General features: G+C 41.7%; 1 long non-coding RNA gene across 1 annotated transcript in view; it reads left to right on the forward strand.

The window, feature by feature from the left end:
- The window catches only part of LOC121595986, a 63974-nt gene extending 42361 nt beyond the window's left edge, over positions 1-21613 (forward strand). The window contains exons 3-4 of the long non-coding RNA XR_006005226.1: positions 15547-15630; positions 15710-21613. This is a non-coding gene — a long non-coding RNA (uncharacterized LOC121595986). The remainder of the gene's footprint in view (positions 1-15546; positions 15631-15709) is intronic.
- Positions 21614-23030: the final 1417 nt, after the last annotated feature.

Consider the following 23030-nt stretch of genomic DNA (forward strand, 5'->3'; position numbering starts at 1 on the left):
CAATTAATGTAATTTTTCGCCCCTTTGCGTTGCACCCATTCCCCGTGGTGCTCGACCCTCATAGCATTGGCTCTGATGGGCTGGTGTTCCTGGGCCAAACGGCAACAGCACAGAACAGAACGACCAGTGTTTCCGGAAGGCTCTACTTCCTGCCTTACCTTCACGATGCACGATTGAATGGAAAACTAATTATATTTATTGAATTGATTTTGTACCGTCCTCGCATGGGCGGTTCTCACTATACTAAAGGGTAGAAAAGCAATGAACTGTCCGACAAAACTCTAACTGGGGAAATGGTACTGACAACAGAGAAAGTATACATTTATGTTTTTGGAATTTAAATTCAATAGCGATATTGTCGGGCAATATTTTATAATAGGAGAAGATTCATTGGAATAATAGTAAATAAGTAGTTTAATTTAACAAATGAAAGTGAGTGTAACATTTGGTAAGTAATTAAGTAATGAAAAATAGATTTTTATCAATAACTTACACTTGATTTTCTGTTTCTATTATCTGACATCATGTACGCTGTACTTCATTCTTGCTATTGAAAATAAGGCATTCTTTAAAAACGTATATCGAAAATGAAAAGGCTAGCCAATTTCAACCGGATCCCAGCTGCTTCCTTAAGTGCTTTCAGCCCGACCGATTAGTAGCAATGAAATCGAAATCGATATCAAGATAAGGTAACAGACTCAACACGAGCTTTGTAAAATGCTGAAACCGAACCAATCGGTGGTCCTGGGCAGCCCTAACCATCGTTTGTCACTTCCGGTTCCGCTTTGCGAGGGCTGCCTATTCGAACTCTTCATTCCTTCCGTTCCTAGGTGATTAATCGTGTTTTTTTATCAGGGGCACATCTACAGTCCTTGCCATTCGAAAAAAAAAATCCAGCCAAAAAAGGATAAACTCCAGTTTGATTTCAATCGCGCTGCGTAGTGCTTTGCTGGGAAGATTTATAGAAACCCCACCCAAGCGGGTTCACGGTGTTTTGTAAACTGTAAAACTATGGGAACGATAGTCACCAGCTTTTGAATGATGGTTTGGAGGGTCCTTCTCAAACAATCGCCGGGTCTCGTGGCGTAACCGCATTCGATTTCGTGGAATTTAATTTCCACCACTGTTACGCGTCCAAAATTCGTGCCCTTTAAGGGGAGGGGGGGTGAATTGTTGAAATGAGAATTTATTTCCTTCGCTAGAACTAAGGGTTCGATAGCAGGAATTTCTTGAATTTGGTCAACCGTCTGGACTGGGAATGAATTTCGTGATTTCGATCAAATTCAATTAATTTCACCTCACATTACACACTTCTCATCTGGAGACTAGCTAGTCTTTGTGCGCCGTACAAGAACGTTTATCGTAGGAAACGTGCATACTAGGACCCAAACACACACGAGATTAGCGTATAAAAAGGGACAAGAAAGCATCTAAGCACTCCCTACATGCCGGCAGCATTTCAAAGTCCTGCAGCTTGGTGGCAGCGTGACGTACTGTCTGTGTGTATGTGTTCGCACGAAAACAGCTCATGCGAATCATGTGACCATGTTTGGATATGCAGATTACATTGGCAAACCGAGCGTGTTCGGCACCGAGTGAAAGGAACATGACTTAGCCCTTTAGTAGAGGGACGAAGGGACGAGGTGAGTGCACACAAGGCAGTAGCGACACCAAAGACAATCTCGTTATTTTGATTCGCTGTCGATTTTACTCTTTTATGCTTTACATTCGCACAACTGATATTCGTGCTTTAGTTTACTCCTTTCAATCACTTTTCCGTTGCGCTGTGTTCGAGCTCTGGGGTTGAGTCGCTTTCCTTTCCGCTCGTGCGATGATAATGGCCAATGGTTCGGTCTTATTTCACACGCTTCTGCCAGCTGGTACTGATGTACCTATGTAATGTGTTGGGTTTTGTTGTTGTTGTAAATGGTACAATATCTTGGTGTACGTACAGTGTGGACACAGACATGATACACTCTGCGTACACCGCACAGTGCTGGTCCATCCGGTTGACGTGGTAACCGATCCATCCTAGCGGGTGTCCATTTTTCCTAGCACGCACTCGAAAACGTGTACAAAAAATGCCAAGCATCACGAGAGATAACACATACACACACAAGCACTCTTTGGTGGGCCAGAGAAAGAGGGCAAAAATGGTGGAAAATATATTCGACATTATTTCACATTGTTGTACCGTTGATATGATTGTTATTTTATTCTGACTTCCAAGCCAGCCAGACGACGGCAAGTAACCAATCTGATACGATGGGTTTCACTGTTGCTTCGGCAGTAGTCCGAAACCACCATCGGTTGTGGGATATGCAACAGGATCAAAGAGCATGCCCGACATGCTTTTGCATACGATTGAAAAGGTTGTTTCAATATCATTCCGTACGCATTTGCAACCGAGTGGCCATCGCTAAGAGCCAATGGGGCGTGCTTTGATGTATGTAAACTGTGCTTTGAACGCAAGTTAGTGTGAGAGTTTGGTTTTACTTAGGATACTTTTCAATACTATAAGTACATTTTTGTGACAATATTCGCTTATTAAAATTATTTCTTAAGAAAACACAGAACATAAGCAGTACCGTGAGTCTTCACTGCTTCGACGTTTCGTATTGTGATAGCAACAAAAGATGCATAAATGAGCACTACAACGCTGGAGGCCGGCAAACTTTTTAAGTAGCACATAAAAATACACTCGGAATAGAGCGCTAGCGTCTCGTTAGAGACACCATTCCTTCCGCCGAATGGCTTAAGCGATTCCGGGGAAAGATTAAACCACTTGCGAGAAAGTTAAATTTCTCCATCGGCAAAGCACTGTCCACCGAATGGAGAAAGATAATGAACTTTCCGTTCGATGGAAACACTTTCATGTGAAGGAGGGAGGGGGGAGGAGTGGAAGAGAGTTCAAAAAAAGAAAAGAAAAAAACCATTAACCTTACCCTCCGCCCCCGTCCACGTGCGTTCCGAGCGTTAAGTATCGACATTTTTCTATCACTTCCGAGTGCGGCGAGATGAATAAAATAATAAGAAATAGCTCTTTCCTTCCCGCCCGTGTCCTGGCGCTGCAGTTTCAGAGGTGGGTAAGGATCGTATAGCATGCTTTCTTTTCGATGTTCTTGTTTTTATTTTCTTTTTCGAATAAAAAAAACACTACCTTCCGCACACGAACACGCCCGGAGGTGGTAATGGCAACAAACTCGGGACGATCTCATTAAAAATCCAATTAAGAAAATGCAGGGAGGGTACAGAAGTGTACGATGTTGATGATGATGATGAAAAAAAAGTATCCCGCGATGCGAAAGGACGCTAGAATGCGCCCGTTCATGCTAGGAACTGGAAAGGCGCAGGAAGTTGAACGACACAAAAAAATAAAATAGACGACAGAAAAAGTATGTGTGTGTCTGTGTACATCTAAAATTCAAATTACATCCTTCCATTAGCAGAATGCGAATGGCACGAAAAGAGGAATATACGAAAAAAGGGAAAAACTTCCTCGTTGTCGTAGCCCATCCCAGTTGCGTTCGCTAAAAATTTCACAACTTTCCCTGTTCACTTGTGTGTGTGTGTGTGTGTGTGTGTGTGTGTGTGTGTGGTGTGTGTGGTGTGTGTGTGTGTGTGTGTGTGTGTGTGTGTGGTGTGTGTGTGTGTGTGTGTGTGTGTGTGTGTGTGTGTGTGTGTGTGTGTGTGTGTGTGTGTGTGTGTGTGTGTGTGTGTGTACCCTTATTCATTTTCAATTTTTCCGGAGAAAGAAAAAAACCCAGTCTCTCGTACACTAATGTTTTACTTGTTTCGCATGAAAAAGTTGGAGCTGTGAGGCAAAACAAAGTGCAAAGAAATTGTGCAAAAATGCAAAACCGACCAACCAAGGCTCGGGGTGGAATGGAAAGCATCAACGAACGCACGAACGAACGAACGAACGAACGAACGAACGAACGAACGATTCACTCCATAATCAAGAACACCCAATTCAATTTAATTATACGATGGATGAGAAAAGTACAGACAGCGAGTGCGAGTAGGGACTGCGACGGGAAGTAGACAGTTTCATGGGATTGCCTCGGTTGGGTAGATTGTTTGGCGTGAAAATGCGAACGCATTGCATCCTTTTCCCCAATTCGCGCAGCACTATCACGCGCTCAGTCTAGCCGTTTCAGTCACTTGAACCATTTGTCGTCCTGTCATCGAGTGAGCGTTATAAAGTGATATTAAAAGCATAAAAAACTCGAGAGATAAGAGTAAGAAAAACAAAAAAACACACACTCACACACATACAGTTCAAGCTATCTGCTGGCAACCGAACGAAAACTCACACCAAAGGGATGCTACGATTTCAATCGAGGAAAAAAAGGGAGCAAGAAACAAAAACGTCCAAAAAGGAAATGACACAGGAACGAGACCGCTACGGACTCCGAGTCGAAGGATCTACCATCGCTGCGGAAAAGTGGCGGAAATTAATATTGCATGTCGGCATAAGCCGAACGAAGGGAGACGGGGTGACTATCGACCGGAGGGCATAAAAAATAGTCCCTCCGGGTTGGTGGGGACAGCAGCGGACACCACAGACAGCATAAAATCACGGTGCGGCGGCATTTTGTTTTTAAAACCGAAGAGTCCCTCGATGGCGACACAATTAAATTCCATTGCCATCATCATTGAGTTGAGGCCCTCGGCTTCAGGATGATGGGGGTTTGGATGGGCAGTTTGGCGAGAGGAAGGAAAAGGAGAAAAGAGAGATTTTCCGCCACCATTCGGCGCTGGGTGGAAATGATTCGAGCTTCGACCGCTCACCGGCAACCGGAATACCCGGGGACTGATGACCGGGGAAATTACTTTCATTATGGCTTCCATCTGATTGCTTCTTGGGTTTTGTTATTACTTTGTTGTACTGCTCGTCATGCTACTGCCATCCAGCAGAAGCTTAATGTTTCGGGATTAATGAAGCACTTTAGGAAAAAAGCTGGCCGGGCCGATAGTTAAGCGACGCTTGTGTACCCGTAAAATTAAATCATTCTAAGCGAACAATAATAACCGTTCGAGTCGTCGGAGGATGATAGAGGAGCGTCATTAATGTATTCATAATCTTTGCACAATAATGACTTTTGAGGAATGAAATTAAAATACTTAGAATTAGAAGAGCGGATGTTTAAACACAACTGTTTTTTCTCTCAGTTTGTATCTTTTGAATTACACAGAATTGAACCAGCAAAATATTGATATTTTAATCGAAATTGCTAATGAATAAGCAAGAATGTCGAGAACATTTTCCACAAGGACAGAGGAAGCGTGGTAGGCCCATATTGAGGTCCTCCTGAGGTAGGCCAAGTCCGCAAAGCGGTTGTGGCGCCGGATAAGTAAGTAAGTAAGTAAGCAAGTAAGTAAAGTCGATCACATTTATGCTGTTTAAGGAACGCGATGATTTTCAAAGCCATTCGAATTGATTGTACAAAATATAATGTAACAAATACTCAATCTTTCAGTATCTTTAAGGCGCATACCAGAAGAAAGAGCCGTTGAAAGCATCTTCTTTAACATGCTATCGATCAAATGGTTTTATCTCCGAACGATGATGACCCAACCAGCTTCACACTTTAAGGGCACCGTTTTGAGGATGCATCAATGCCTTATATTCCCTTCCCAGCGGTACAGCAAAATATGTTTAGTCTCGTCCACGGATCCTTAAACGGACGCAACCTCTTTAACTTGCGAAAAAAGAAGAAAACAACCGGTCAAGCAAAAGCATATGTGTTCATGTGTACCGCTCGATAACCCACCGACCGGTAGCGTCAGACACTGACCATTGCCGCTGTCGTCTGGGTGGCTTTTGCCGCTATAACCCTCACTTTGTTGAACGTCCCACCGGTAGCCCCGTCGTATCCGCTGCATCCGCTTTTTAGAGCCACCGACAGCCCCAGAAAGCCGAGTTAAAGCCATTCCCTTTTGTTCACCTTCGATTTTTTCGCTCGCTCGAGAGAGAGAGTTGGTGACCCTTCGGTTGGTCGCACTGGCAAACTGGATGTACTCTTGGGGGAGGCCTCTACAAGTGTCAGAAAATCGTCGAACAACGCACAAAGGTTTCAAAGGTTAACCGCTTTAGAAAATGGTAGCATCCAACGGTTTTGGTTTTGTTGGGCGCGCTTTGGAGTTGGAGTTGGAGCGCTTGGGATAGATTGCGTCGTGCACCGTTGCTCGGGTTCAGGGGCGGTGTGGTGTCGTTTGATGATTCTTCCTTCCTAGAATCCACACACAGCCGCACCAGAAGCGCAGCATGACTTTGAACAATCCATCGTACCGCAGATGACGGTCCAGCCCCCTCCCGGATCACCGACGCAGAAGAAGTACGCTCCTGCCGAACGTCCTTGGACGTATGACAGTTCTCTCGATTGAGGTCAGCACCTGTGTGTATGCGAGCGTGGCCTAGTGATATTGGTGTAGCAGTTTTCCATCGAGCTGGGGGGGAAAGTGAACTAAATTCCTGTACAGGCAGGAGAGCGCGCGGGCAGCGCCATGAAGGGAAGAGAACGATTCAGTCTGTCGTAAAACATCACTTTATGCCGGGCATCATTTCAGGGAAGGTCAAACGAGGAGTGCTTGAAAAGTGTTTAAAGTCACTTTTGGGTGATACTCCACCGTCTGGGTTTGCTGACTGGCGGGAATCTCGTCTACTGTGGCGTCCTTTAAACTGTGATTCAAGCATTATTCGGTTTACGATCGCTCTTTTTAAAGGGCGGTTTGGTTGGCCACAAAATAAAAGGTTTCACTGAAATCGGCCGTTTACAGTTCTGCGATCTCTTCAAGCTATCTGTTATATGGTATTTTGCTTGAATTGATTCAATATAAGAAGAAAAAAAGATCTTGCACGTGGTTGTTTCCTCGTCCATAAATGGCAAAAGTGGCAAAATGATTTTATCACACTAAGGTGGAAAAGGACACTTGTTGTGAATATAACCGTTAAATAAATCATTCCATTATTGTCATGCGACAGTGAAGGAAAGCTTTTCTTGATAGGAATATACTAGCAACATTAAATGATTTTTTCTATGATTGTTTTGTATATTATTAGCAATCCTATACTACCATGATAATGATTAATGGCGGTTATGAGTACATACACAATAAAAGATTGCCTAGTGTTATAAATATTTAAAAACGTCAACATTATTTGAAAACCACTCTTGTTTCGCGCAAACAGTCCTCGATGGATAAGCTCATCCATCTCAACCAACCAAACTACTAACAAGCAAGCGGTAATAAGATTTTGCATCGAATCACTCGTATTTCAATCGAGACTCGTTTTCGATATTGCCTCGTTACCTACCCACCCGGGCCCGGAATCCGTTTATTGGTTCGCTTTTCAATTTTGCAAATTTTGCACCAACACTTTCCACGCACGGGAGGGTGAGGGAGTGTGTACCCGAGCCGTGCTGGTGCTTACCAACTGCCATTTGCAATCAAAACCTCTCCACTTCCTGAGGAAAAGAAGAAAGAAAAAAAACACACTCCCGAAACAGAAATGAAACGAAACCAAAGCAAATCGGGAGCTTTTCTTTTCGAACCCCCATACACACACGTCCTCCATCAGCGCGTGCGAATGAGTGTGTGTGTGTGTGTGTGATAGAGAGCGACGAAGAGCGATTGAGAGAGAGAAAGAGTAATCGAGATAGAAAGAGAAGGAGAGTATGTCACATACATCTTTGGTGTCAACTTCAGTCATCATCCACGCGCCCCTATATATTCGTCAATCTGCATCCCCTCGCCTCGTTAGCATCCATCCACACACCGTCGCACCGGCAACTTGCTCGACACGACGTCATTAAAATAATGGAAAGCCGTCGGCAATTTCCATCTTCACCCTGGTTGGTGTGTGACACGAGAAAGCTCTTTATTGCTCCGAGGAACGCGCAATTCTTTCCACCAACGAAGGGATCCCTTTACGATACGCAAGCGACGGCAGAGCGAACCGACCGCGTGGTGCGGTGAGGCAAGCGCTTAGAGGAGATTTTCATTCGCGCGTTACCATGGCAAACACGTCAAGAGCGTGTGTGTATCTATGTGTATGTGTAGGTGAGTGTACAGTGGGAACACCCTTTTATACCCACCGCCGCCATTCTCGTGTGGCGTGGAATTGAATTCGCGTGTGCAAATTTTCTTTCCACTTCCCTTTTTGCGATTTTCCAACCACGCGCATCACCGCCCGTACCGATGCCGTTGCTACACACGGAGCCGGGGCTATGTGGAATCCTACGAGCACGCGTGTGTGTGTGTGCTTGTGGAGTGCGGCATGCTTTTACTTTATTTTTCGCTTCTACCAATTTTCATTTCCATGCCGTCTTACCTCGGCCCTACCCTGACACGGCACGAGTGGGACTCACAAACACATTCCCGCACAGCAGTTGTAGGAGGCTGTAAAAACTCCCAAAGCTTCTGCCCTTTGCTAAGTAACGGGCGAAAATGGTAAACGCGAAGGTTTTCTTCTTCTGTATGCGTTTTTTTTTAGTTGTTTGCTGTTTGCTCTTGTTCCTTGTGAGGTCGTCTTACATTAGCCGTATGAGGCAGCGTACAGCACCCCAAGTGAAGCCCGGAAACCGGGAGTTGGCCGTCTTCTTTCGATGGCCCGCGCTAGAAGATGGAAAGTAAATTGATTTTTATTCAACTTTCTCTTCAATTTGAGTTTTATTTATTTACGTGTCTCCCCATCCACGGCCATGTGCGGTAAGGTGAATGTGCTCGTGCTTTTTCATGGTTTTCTCTTGCTGCCATGGTGTCACGATGTGGGAAAATGAGTTTGACGTCTGAAGGAAGGTGCGCTGGTCGGCACGGTCGGCCAATACAAATCGAGCAGGATGCAGTACTTCAATGTATGTTTTAGCTCCCGATTGCCAGTTACCCTTTGGTTGGTCTGACGTGTCACGTGAACATGCTGTCAGTGTCATTTCGGATGTTGCTTCATTTAAGTAAAACATAATTGCCTTTTTATTTTTTCAAACAAAGCTAAAAGGCTTTATATTAAAGTATCCATCCCCCAGTCTGATATGGTTTTTAAAAAACTAACAACGTTTAGAGTTATTTTGTTCATCCTCGTTCTTGGCTCTGCTTTTCTATGTCCCTTTTTTACCCATACACTTAGCCCTGTAATGATAAAAAGTAACTGAAAAAAGGTCACAAACATAATTCCCCACACGTGTTGGAGAAGCAAGGTTTTGCTCTTCTTGCTCTACCTTCACCCTGCAATCTATTCGATTACGTATGCGACCGATGGGACTGGGCTCATCTACATAAGACATACAACATCGCTTTAGGCTTACACTTGGTCCCGAATTCCTCTGGAATGCGTTAAGCACAAGGCTCAACAAGCAGACACACTCCTATCGGAACCTTATATCCGCGAAGTTTTATTTCGAATGAGCGCCACCTATAATCTCAATCGTCCACAAAAGCTGGGGCGGTACAGGGTGCGGGGTTTGTGAAAGGTGCAAGGAATCTGAATGTAAAGCGAGCACCGGCAAAGGCACGAGTCAATCGAATGAAGAAATTGAACTTCACCAAAGCAAAACGAATTGCCTCGGTTCGTCGTCAACCGGAAGGATGGCAAGCGGCGGTGGTTAGCGTGTGCGCACACAAAAAAGGGAACCCAAAGCCTCGATGAGCATGGAAATGGCAGGCGAGCGGAACCGGAAATGCACGAAGGCTGCCACTGGCTGCTGGAGGGAATGGTGTGGCTGTGGCGCAGGGAATGCCGGCGCATGGCAGAATTTCATTACAACGCTAACGAACGCTGCCGACCCCGGGACCCACGAAAGCGGTTCCCACTAACTAAAAGACTACCACTTGTACGTAGAGTGCCCGGGACGGTTGGGAGTTGGGACAGAAGATGAGAGTGAGAAAGTGAGAAAAAAAGGAGCAACACAATGAGATGCGAGAGAGAGAGAGAGAGAGAGAGAGAGAGAGAGAGAAAAAGAAGAGCGAGAGAATCCCATATATGTATGTTTTTCTTCGATAACGATGCCGAAGGTAGGGATTATCGGGAAATGAGGGCTCTCAGTGGGGGAGCGAATGGGTCAAAGGGCAATCAAAAGCGTCAGTGAGGGTGGAGGAGTGGGGTGGCAAAAAGAGGGAAGCTGCAAACGCAAATTCCCGTTTGAATATTGGACTTCAATGGGGCTTCTTGTAAAATGCAACACCCTGCAAGGGGATGAAGGGCGCGCTGAGGTGGCAGTGTTTGATCAGGAGGGAAGGATAAAAACCTCCTTCTACCCACATCATCTAGTAAAGCTAAGATGGAAATGCAAAAATAGCAAAACCAACAGACATACGTAAGTCCTCTAGAAACGTGTTCGTTAATGATCTTCTTCGTCTGACACCGTCCGTAGGGAATGGCTTTTTTGCAGGGACTCAAGTGTGCACTAAAAAATAAAGAAGAAAACAGGAGAAAATAATGAAGCAAAAATGTGTAATGGATTTTTAACAGATATGTATATATATAGCATATTTTAGTAGAATCCAAAGATTTTTTTAGGAGATCCAAAGATTCAAGTCACCAACAAGTAATGATTACAAATCCAAAGCAAAATACATATGAAAAACAGTTACGCTCGACAAAAACATGCAAAACATTAAAAAAAAGTTTAATTTTGGACGCTCCTTAAGTGCTTTTGCTCATCGCATCAAACACGTAGCCCGCTGTGAGTGATACTCAAAAACTTTTAATGAGTTCATTTGTACGGGCGAGGCTCTCACATTGTCGTCAACTTTTTTGCTTGCTTCGTGTGCAACGTTTCTGGTCAAGTTATCGCATCCTTCTTCTTTTTTTCCTAGCCTTTTTCGCAGTGTCGCTAGGGCTAGGTCGAATTTTCGGACGATTCCTAAACTGACCTCTCCTAATGCTATCGATTTCTTGGTACTTTGTCGTGAGTGTCTGTGAGTCTTTTTTGCGTGGGAGCTTTTGACAAAATCGCCCTCGTTATGGTCTTGCAGGTCTGCGATGTGTACGAATCAAACACTGCTTAGCTGTTTGTATATCATCGAGAATAAGTTATAGCGTGATGCAAGGTTTCTTTTTTACTAATACTACTTTTAAAAATGAATTGTGTATGTATTATCTTTCCAAACATTAAATTTCAGCAAAACAACCTGTACTGCTCTTAAAAACTGCGTAAAATATGATGATAGCAAATACAACATAAAATCAACGTTTATCTATTCCAAGCGTTTTTTTTATTTAACACACTCTTAAAAATTATCATGCAAACCTAACCGGATATCTCATCTGTGAGCTTCCGGTCCGGATTTAAATTTAAACATTACACGACAGAACAAATTAACCTAACCCATCATCGGATCGCTGCACAATTGCATTCCAATCGGTTTAGCGGTCAATTTATTCCTATGTAGGGGGTGCATCATTCCATAGAATCCTAATTTTGCTAACTACCCACAAAAACGATCGAATGTACATCGCTTTTCATCGCTCTATGTGTGTGTGTGTGTTTTTTTTTTGTATCTACTCCCCACGCCAACAGAATGCGTGCGTTCGATCATTCACACGTTCATTCGCGCGGTCAGCCACAAAGCTCCGATGATGACCGAGCTTAGTTTTGCTGTTTATATCGGTGTTGGGAGGCTGATAATTGAATTTATGCAAAATCGTCCGTTTTGAAATTAAATTGCCACAAAGCGGGTTTTTGCGGTTACAGTCGATTCGCGCAAATGAAACGAATGGACGGGGGCATGTTATAGGGACATAAAGCAATATTTTCAGAAGTAAACTAAACTCTCCATTCAATGGTCGTGCATGAGCAGAAATCACATACCATAAAGGTTCAATAGAGTAGGGAAGCTTGTGAGCGGTATATCATAAATTATGAATTACAATAATTTTCCCTTGCCCGGGTTCATGTTATCATCCCATATAGGAACGATGCTTGCCATCTATTTCAAACTGTTCGCGTTCCGTGTTGATTAAACAACGAGCACTACGCGTACTAAAAAGCCGTTTGCAGAGCTGTCGTTTTGCTTCGATTCGAAATTTATGCTGAATTTACCATTATCACTTTATGATGTGAAACGTTGAAAACTGAACCATAATTTGCTGCTTCCAAAAATTGTCCCTTTATTAGATAGGATGGTTTTTGCATTTTCCAAAATAATAAGCTGAACTCAATTCAAGCACACAAGCCGTTGATGCAAGTAGAAATCTGTGGGGAAAACGCTGCATTAAGTAAGCCCCACTCGTTTACCATTTCGTTCGAAATGAGCGATCTTTGGTGCATTTCGGACCCAATCTTGTACAGTAACAGAAAGTGCGACTGTATGTAAATATATTCCCAATTTGGCTGCACTAGTCGCACAATGTCGAAAACGGTACGAACACGTGCAGCTTAGACGATACGATCTGAGCGGAATGCATGGAATTTGTTCAGCGTGCATTGTTCCTACCCATCGGTAGAACCGGCCGGCCACTGGTAAAAAGCAAAGACCCCCAATAAAACCCATTAGCACCCATACGGTTGGTTGTGCTTGGATCCCGGTTCGAATGCAACGTATGGCAACGTTCAAGCGAACTAGGGAACGGGCGTCTCCATTCCCAAATATCCTCCCGAACCAAATCACTTTCCGGTCCTCCGGAACGAGGGGCTTTAGTTTGAATGGTCTTAGAACATGGTCCACGCGGTGCGCAATTTAGGGTGCACTGCTACGATGCTACGAGGGCCTCCCTCAGGGTAGAGAGGGCACCGGGCACGGCGGAGGACAGCGCACTCATTCATATTTAATCTATTGATGAATATGAAAACTTTCAACATTTTCAATTATACTCATTCGTTTCGTACCATCACGGCACGGCCCGGTTTGCCGGTACCGATGCCTTGCTGCTTCGGCTTTTGGGGCGAGCGGATTCGAGCCATCTCCATGAGCTATTCATGAGGTTATGAAATTTTGAATGACTAATGGACTAATATGGTGGCAGTGTGGGAGGGAGGGGGGTGCGCTTCGGAAACAGCAACCATGAGCCACGTGGGACAAAGAACCATAATCTCATCTCACGGCGCTTTATCATAGCGGAACGGTGGAAGGAGAACATATCCGTACGGGAGAAGCCAATCCTGCAACGACACATCTGACAATCAGTGTTTCGAAGGGGAGGGAGAGGGATACTGGCCGGCTGGATCTGGACCTTTTTAACGGGGCCGTACGGTTCGAAAAATACGGTGCCGCGTTTGGAAGCTGTCGGATGCTGCACGGATGCTTGAAACCTTGAACGATCATGGTCGTTGGAGTCCTATGTGGTGGAATGATGCTTTGCTCTGACGCAAGATGCATTTATTATGCGTCTGCAATGAGTATAATCACTCTGTCGCATCATCCCGTGCCGTCGCGTTGTGTTGACGCACATGACGCATGATGTTTTGGATTGATTTTATTAACAGCCATAAACGGGAGGTAGGAAATCATGTGGACATTTTTCTTAGAGAAAAATTCAAAAGGAAGATGTATCAAATATATACTTTTTATAAAATGAAAGAAAATTAAACTATTTTCTCATTCATACAAATAAACATCCAAATGATTTTATGAGTTAATGATAACGAATTTTTCCATCTATTTACCTAATATGTAAAACTGTATCAAAAAGGCTAGTACAATGCTTTAGTAATGATAGCATATGTACAGTACTTCTATCGTGTATTACGAGAAACCTTATGTACTTTAATTTACTCTCATTCGTCGCTTTTCTACACTGTGGAAACTATTTCCGACCGTGCTACAAAGTAGCACATTAAATCATCATCAGCTCGTCCGCCATTTTATTTCCATCGTCTTCAGCTCCACTTGGGCTCTGCAAATTATGTACATACGTTCTGTTACATCCCCTAGGATGATAGGATGCTGGGAAGCCCAACCTAACTCGACAGCCAATTACACTCCGGACGGGTTTCACTTTGCCTCTCTACCACACGCTACTACGCCATTTAATTTTCCAAGCTCAAGCATCGTGAACGCCCTTTTTCCGGTTCGGTCCTATAAATTAATGTGTCCTTTGGTAGGAAAAAAACGGGTATCCCCTTTCCTCGTGTCGAGTGAATCTGCTCACTCGTTCTGTCCGCTTGGCGTACTAATTAGTACAGTGAGAGCGTGGTTTCATCCCCTCATCCTTCTGCTAATGCTTCCTTACTGCCTTCCTTTTGTGGTGGTGTGTAGCTTGGTGTGTTTGTCGTTTCCCCAATGTCTTTCCGGAGACTCCCCACGTCAACGTTCGCTCACTAATACGTTGGCAAAACCATGGCAACATCATGGTGGAAAACATTGGTATAATCGTTCTATTCCTCCCTTTGTTTGCTTGCCGCCTTGCTACCACCACCACTATACTCTTCCGTGTTTCCTTCTCTTCAACACCCCCTCAGGCACCTCTAACCTCCCTCTCATCCCCCGCATCTCTCGTTCACCATATTCATCTCATTATATACCTCACACATTAGCGCACGTACGGGTTGACGGCCGATGGAAATAAATGGCAAATGGCTCTCTATCCTTTCTTCCACCTACTCACACACTCATACACCGAGGCGCATGATAAACACTTTCTGGCGTCGCGTTGCCAAAGATGCTCTTTTTTGTTGTTGTTCGTGGGTTCGGGATGGTGTCTCCAACACATCCTTCGTAGGGGAGATGCTGTTTTCCGTTCCTTTCTTGCTTACGGGGTAACTTCTCTTCTTCACCTACTGCGCTCTCTTTCTCTCTCTCTCTCTGCCTCTCTTTGCCTCTCTCTTTCTCGCTTGTCACACTTCATCTAAAGCCGGTCGCGATTTTGTAGCGAGGGTTTTTGTTTCACACCAATACACACCCGCTACAGTAAGCATTTCTTTACTTTCGTACCATTTCACTAAACGGGACGCTAAACCAAGCGAGGAAAATGAAAATGGGTGGTACGAAATGTTCCTTCTCTCGCTCTTTCACGCTGATTATCTCTCATTCATACTTACGCAAACCCGGCTTGCCATCATCCCAATGTAACTTTGATTCATTTATTCTTTCATCCCTTCGTACATCGGCACCCATCGTTCGCTCGCTGGAAATAATCTCTATACTATACTGCATCCATCGTTTTGTCTCGATTAGTCGTCTCACAGCCACTATCACTACTACCATTAAGCGAATGAGTATCTCGTCTCAATGCGCTTCCGTTTTGTGCTTCTCCATCGTGTTCTCCCCCATCCCTGATCCTTTCCGCAGCATCATGCGCATGGAGAACGAGAGCGATGGTGCTTCGTTTAATTTGCTGCTTTAATTAAGAGTGACGATGATACACACAGGCGAATGCGCCTGACTGAGATGGAAAGCGAGCATTAGCGCATAGTCAGCAGATTGGTTTCTAACGGAGGGACGCCATTTTATTTCCTTTTTTATGCCATTCAGTTTTATGTTCTGTATTGTTTTGCTGTAATTTATGTATTACTGATGCTACGTGTCCTTCTATTTATAGTCATACCAATTCCTATTTACTAATGACAGTTTACTCATTCTATGTACTCTTGGCTTTCGTTATAGATATGAACACTCAACGGAATCGGCTATGGAAACTCTAGCTAATTTATTTGCAGTAACCAACTCCACTACTTAGTTTTATTACAGGTATGTTTTTTGTGTATTGCGATAAACGTGTATAAAAGATTGTTTTAAATTGTTTTTTTGTATTATTTTCTCGTTCTAGTGCAATTTAACAGCACAACAAAAAAGAAATCTCACTCGTTCTGTCCTTGCTTTCACACCTTCGTCCATTGACGTTGCTACTAAACTACTAGACAGGTTTCCTTAGCTGGAAATCTATCACTTAGTACTAAAAAAACCTTCGAGTGGACTACACACGCTCCCGTGCACGAATGATCAACTTAAAAATGGTTTGGGTTCTACAGCCTACAACACATTTCGAATGTTTCAACAACTACAATATACGTTCCAAACCACGGAAAGGGAAACAGATTCCTGCCGAAACCCGCTCGCTTTACACTGAACAAAGCACGAGAAATGCACACAACGATACCCGCCACACGAACCCTTCGCTCCGTTCTATCCTGAAAGGGAGCATTTGCTCTAGCAGCAAACGCACAAGAGTGTCGAAACTAAACAGTTTCACCAGGAGCACAAACCTGACGAAAAAAAAAACGATTTGACATAACCGATTGCGGCGTAAAACATGCGCGCAAAAGAAGCAAGAGCAAGTGCGACACGATACAGATGCAAGAAGCAAGAAGAAACACAGATAAACAGAAGAAATGCAACAATTAAGTTCCTACTCTAAAATAAAGAAAAATGAAACATGAAACATAGATAAAAATATACGTTATAAACGAGAGTGTAATAATTGTACTATTTAGGCGCATGAATTTAACCCAAAATCGGATTGTTCGATGTTTTTTGGGAAGTGAAACAAAACGAAAAGAAGATGAGATAGAAAATGAAAAGAAAAGATACACACCCCCCGAGACGCATATACACACATGAGAGTAGGAGAGAAAAGGAGAAAAGAAAAACATCAGCAAACAAATCATGTGAACGCAAATCGTGATCGTGACAAAATGTAAAGTTACAAGAGACTGAACGTTTGCCCTGGGGTGGCGGCGTTTGGTTTATGATTGTGTTTTAACATATTAGAAAAAAAACCCTTATGCTACATGATCAGCATAATGCATAGTCCTACTCCTAGACCTTATATTTTAATGATCAATTCCTTGCGGTTGGAGTGTTTTTTCGCCATCGGAACCTACTAGCAGGTCTCCGGACTGTTCAGCGTGAAGACCACTTTGACCGTGCGCGATTAATCCTTAAAAAGGGTTTAAGATCTAAGCTATAACGATGTGTCATTCTGCAGTATGGAAGATTCAAATATGACGTAAAACACAAACAGCCAAACGTCGCCACACACATGGCAGACAGAACAGTTTTTGCACCTCGCTTGTTCTCATCTCAACACAAATTGAGATGAGACCTAGAATTCTACTAACTATAACATGTAGTATTAAGAAAGTTACACTGAAGCCGAAGTGAAAAGAAAGTTCATTTCAGAATGATTAAACGATAACATAAGCTACACAAATACACGCAAACAAAGCGTAAAACGAAGTGTGAGACAATTAAACACTGATGAATAAATGTATAAAGTGATGGACAGGAGAAGCTGCAAAAAGAAAAGCACAAAAGACGAATAATCATGGCGAACAATGCCATACGATGTGTGAGTGTGTGTGTGTGTAATTAAAACGAAATCAAGCAGCAGTATAATGTAAAAGCACTATTGAACATAATGATATCAAAAAGGCAGCAGAAAGATCGAGATCGATCTCATAATCCATCTCGATGATAGGGTTTTGATTCTTGTATCATACATCTTTGCGCCGTTACCTTTCTTTTTGCTGTTCTCTGGGCTAAGGTGCAGAAAGTTTCCAGCGCCAAACACTTGACAAAAAGATCCACGAGCTATTAAACTCTACTCTTTGCACGTTTCCACATTTTGAAGCGGACGATTTTCGATACATTGCAGCATAAACAACAACCAACTGTTTCTGTGCGATCAACAACACAGTTTGGACCAGCTAGTGGAACATTCCAACATCAACTTACCACCGTTTCACACAAGCGGGCTCGTTAAGTCAACAAGATAAGCATTGCGATCTTATATACTATTGTAGTTAGCTTATCGAAATGCATAGACATATTTTTTAAAACGTGGGAAAATATAACAAAAAAAAACATAAAAATCATAAAACAAAAACAAAAAAATATCGAGTGCGTAAAATAGATGAAAGTTAAATATATGCATACATACCCTTTGAATATTTATTATTCATTGACGATCGAAGAAAATCAATTGATCTCTAGCGACTATATTCGTCACCCACAGTGACAGTGATCGAGTGCGTTCGATCGTTGCTCGCTGTGCGCGTACGATCAGTCGGCTCATGTGCAAACATACAATCCATGTGCAATGAAACATAAAATTTGTTCGCTAATGTTGTGTGCGATAATTGATCGGACAACAGTTTGATATTAGGAAATAGGGTAAAATTGAGCAATGAAACAGACAGAGGAAAGGTGTGCTGAATATGCGAGGAGGCTCACTGTTCCTTTTGTCTCTTTCGTTTTGGTGTGTGAACCGAGTGAACGGGGGAGGCTATAACTTTCAAACCGTTCTGCTGAAGTCGACAGCAGAACGGATTGAACGTTGTAGGGATTAAAATTCATCAATATTTGCAGCTATTGTTTAGGAGATAAAGGGAATCGGCAGAAAGGGAAAATGATTAGATTGAGCCAGCAGTTGATGTGAGATATTTTTTTAGATTTACTAAGAGCTAAAGAAGACGGCAGTCATACGGCCAGTGGCTAAGCGGTAGCACTAACTGATGAAAAGTTCCTATAATGCATTACCCGCATTCTTCGAGTCGATCGGGAATGAGGGTGTGCGACCATTTGTCATTAATATTACAGACATTACATTACACACTCACTTCAACGTAAATATGAATCTATTATATAATACTACTAAACAAACAAGCGTATGTATAAACGGCAATGTTTCGTTTGATAATGTTTTAAGTTAGTTTGTGCAGTTTCCAATAATGATTCGATGCATGTGCAAGGGAACTTACCGAATCTAATGATGATGATAGGTTCTGTCTAGAGCAACTGCTTTACACGGTCCAAACGGCAGGAAACATAGTGCAATGTATAAAACACTATTGGAACTTTCACACCAGTGCATCGAGAGAGTTTAATTTGCCGGATCGAACTCCATCTATTAGTACTGTAACGAGCGTTGGATTTTTTTAAGACAGCATCCTGCCTGTCTGAGATAACAATTTTTAATAATGGATTGTTCACCAAATTGAATCGTTTCGTTTATAACGAAAATGTTCGCTTTACTACTCGAAGAGACATTTTATTCGATGTATAAATATGGACACAAAAGGTTTGTTGGTAAAATAAACCGAAACACCACTGCACGCGATCACCAACACACGTAGGCACATAATGGAAAACAAAAAAAAACACACTCACTGAATGACATTGTTTCGTGAAAAATAATTTACTGAAACTACCAAAATTGAATGTTACACAAAAACATGACAATTGATACTCGCGAAAACAACAATAATAGTTTATTAGGTTGAATAGAGAGAGGACAGCAGTATGTTTGACTGTTTCAAAAAGGTGGCTAAGGTGCAGACATGTAATGGCAAAACATGCATAACTTTAAATGAAACGAATTTTGTTCCTATTTGAGATTGGAGAGATAACGAGAAAACACAAGTGTGAGCAAAGAATATGGCAAACATTAACAAAGAAAGAAACGCAAAATGCAAAAATAACCATACAAAACCAGAAAACCGTAGCAATTCATGCGAATTAAACATCAAATCATAATGATAAAAAACACACACAAACACACACAACCACAAATAATCAAACATTTCTACAACCAGAGAGAGTCAGAGAAAGAGATAACGGAAGATAAAAGAAACACAGAAAGACTCGACATATCATGAACGATTACTTTTGCCCTCGCATTAAACAAGTGAAACTAAGAAAATTTTTAAACCCAACCGCATTAAAAAAGTGAATCATTTAGATGAGGGAAGCTGAAGAAGAAAACGTTCTTTCATGTGTCAAATGTCAACCAACATAACACACTATTGCTACTACTAGTAATATTACTGTTACTACCAATACTACTACTTACTACTATTACTACTAACAACTACTCTACAGAAGGCAGCAGAACAGAGATCAAATACCAGGGCTACTTTCTTCGTTGCCGTTTATTTCCCTCAACTAAACTGTTGTGATCTATACTCCTTGTTTTAAGCAAGTTCAAACCCAAAACTCCAACAAAAAACCAAACGCATCCTGTAGAAGGCCAAGACTAAACTGCGCTTAAAAAAGAAAACCAACCTCTACTACAAAGTTCCTGTTCCCTTGCATTTTGGCACGCGATCGCAAGGGGTGTGATCGGTGCTCGTGGGAAAAATTGTTCAGTTTGTTATTTCAACATATTTGTTAGTCTTATTTTAAAGTCGTTCGTTCAAATTTTCCTCAGACAAGAAAAAAAAAGAAACTTTACAATACTCCATGACAAACGATGCTTATTGAAGCGGTATTGCTTCCGACACACTTTTTCAATGATTGGCAGAATAAATTATAGCGTTTCACAATGATTAGATAAACATGATGTGTGAGCGTGATGGTAGAGGATTGTCATTTATGACGCTACAAATGATGAAAACGAAAACTGAATTTGAAACAATTCAAATTTTCACTCGGGAGACACTGAAGCTACCAGAAGCAAAGTGTTGTTTCTTCCATGGTGAGTGATTTGAATTGATTCCAGTTTTCTTCCAGAGGGTGAGATAGTGAGGTCATCAAACTGGATCCAGTTCTGGATCTCAACAATGTCGTTGATGGCAGCGGTTAAATCCACCCCGCCCTCTGTAGCCAACCACGAGCAAATGTAACCCTGGGAAACGCAAAGGAAAGAGCAGCAAAAGCAAATGTTAAAAAGAAGATAAGAAACAAACACACTAACCTAACGAAAATGGTAAAAAGAGTTCCTATAAATTAAGTACTACTAACTAACAATACTCACTCGCAACACGCAGTGACTGTTTATGTTTATATTTTTCGTTGATTTGTTAATTTGTTTTCATGCTAGTTTTGCGTTTCTTTTTTTAATTAGTTTTTAACACAATTTTTTTCTATTTATTTTCCTGTTGTCTTTTAATACACTCGGTGAAATACTACAACGTTACTTTTACATTTTTGTAACCCTTTATCAATATACAACAAAAAGCAGAAACACTGATCTACGATGTAAGAATTACTTGATGAGTTTGATGTATGAAAAATTGTAAAGATAACATTAAAAATATGGTGAAAAGTAACTATTAGCTATAGGAACCGAATCGGTACAGTGAGCCGCAATTTGCCCAAAATTAAACCAAAAACGTATGTTCTTAAACCGTTTTACGTAACACTACCGACGTGCAGACCGCATTTGATAATGGTTTTATGTTGAACACTTTCAATCCAATCCCCAAAACGACAAGTGTATGAAGAGTTTTACATATCTTCAGCATAAAAACACATGTAAATCAACAGTCAAACCGGCACTTAAAAGAGCAAGTGCATTCAATCAAACAATTACAGAAGACAAAAAAACAATCTACGAAATGAATTACGGAGTAAACATTACCGGCAAATGTATGCTGGTAGAAAGAACTATGGTTTAAGGTACCCTCTGTAATATTGCCATTTGCTTTCACCTTCTTCACATGCCCTCCTGATCCTTCACCATCAGTCAACGTCAACTAAACTATACCGCAGCTAACACTAATAACGAGCCGGAAAACATTTCAACCCAAGCATACTTATTCTAGCGAGCTGCAGGAATTCAAACGAAACGCAACGTAACAGGACAACGGTCCTTACAATCTAGCACAAAGGAGGGGAGATACGTGGATGAAATGAAGCATACACACACACAATTGCAGAAAAAATCTACTTACATTGTATAAGATATATTGTCAGATGTAAAAGAAGAAAAATAAACTTATTTGGTAGTCAAGATCAATGTTGTGTAGAACAAGTTCATTTTTGTTATTTCTTAAAAGCATGATAGTAAATGTACAAGGTAAGCAAATTGGGTATTGAACAATGGAGAAATTTTCCTATTTGTTGCCTGCGAATCGACGTTGTTGCAACATGGCCCGGTCAACCTTATTTCTACAGGGTGCAGCAACCAGAAACCGAGGATATTTAACATAACTGGTTAAAAACAATCGTGATTAGATGGACATATTTTATGGACCTCATTTGGCGGTACTGTTCCTAGCATGAGATCTAGTTTAAATAGGAAGCGTTCCCTAGTTTCTCGTTTTATTTTTTTTTTCTGCATTGCTCTACAGCAGCAGTGTCAAACTCATCTCATCAGAGGGCCGCTAGTACAAATTTTCAGTGTTTCGCGGGCCGCAAAGTTGAGAATGGAAAATATACCCCATTGTTTATGTAATATACTTTTTTAGATTTTTATTGTTAAACAAATTGTCTTTTAGTACTCCTCGCTTCTTATCTGGAATCGTTTGTTATGTACAAATTGGCGATATTATTTTTATATGTGCTCTTTTTTATATAAGAAATTTTTTTAATGTACTTTCAATGTTATTATAAAAATAGAACATTTTTCATTACTCGCGTTCTCTTACGGCAGTTCTGCTAAAAAATATCTGTCAAACACACTTTTTCACTGAAGTAGGAGAAGTCTAGCAGCTTACAGTGATTCTTTTTCAAACAATCCGAGCTATCCATCACTGGATGAATAACAAAAATATTTTCTTGCAATTTTTTGACAGATCTAGAGAAAAATTGTAATAACACGTGTTGAAACATTATTTTTCGCTAATTTCCAAGTTCCAAGTGTTCTGGTGATATATTCATTTCTTATAACAAGAACCCGTATTTTACGAATAACTTTTTTCTTAAATTACGATAATTTTATCTCACGAAGAGTCGTGGTGTGTGATCCCATACAGATCGGCAATTCTATTTTTGACACTTAAAGGGAGATGATTGGCAAATTGAGGAATTGAGGACTGTGTGAGCTAATCTATTAATAAGCTTTGTATTGCAAGGCTTAGGCATTTCGATTATTTTTATCCTTAATCTAAATCCTTTAGGCTTGAGCGTAATCATATCATTTTGGTTTTGATTTTTGGGGAGGTTGGAAATTACATTAATACGTCTTGCTGAATGTTGGGTACAAATAATTCCAACTTGGCTAAAATCATTTTTATTAACATTTATGGTGGCATGATTATGACAAAAAACAGAAGAGGCTCCAATCGAATATCAATGATGTAACATTCTAAGGTGGGAAAACATTCGGAGCCGAATGAATCCTTTACTCGATAGGCTTCGGACGGCACCGAACGGAACTGTAGGTTTGATTTGGCCGGATTCGAAGTCGGAATAGCTATGATCGGAAA

Source organism: Anopheles merus, chromosome 3R, assembly GCF_017562075.2.
Source record: "Anopheles merus strain MAF chromosome 3R, AmerM5.1, whole genome shotgun sequence".
Lineage (NCBI taxonomy): Eukaryota > Metazoa > Arthropoda > Insecta > Diptera > Culicidae > Anopheles > Anopheles merus.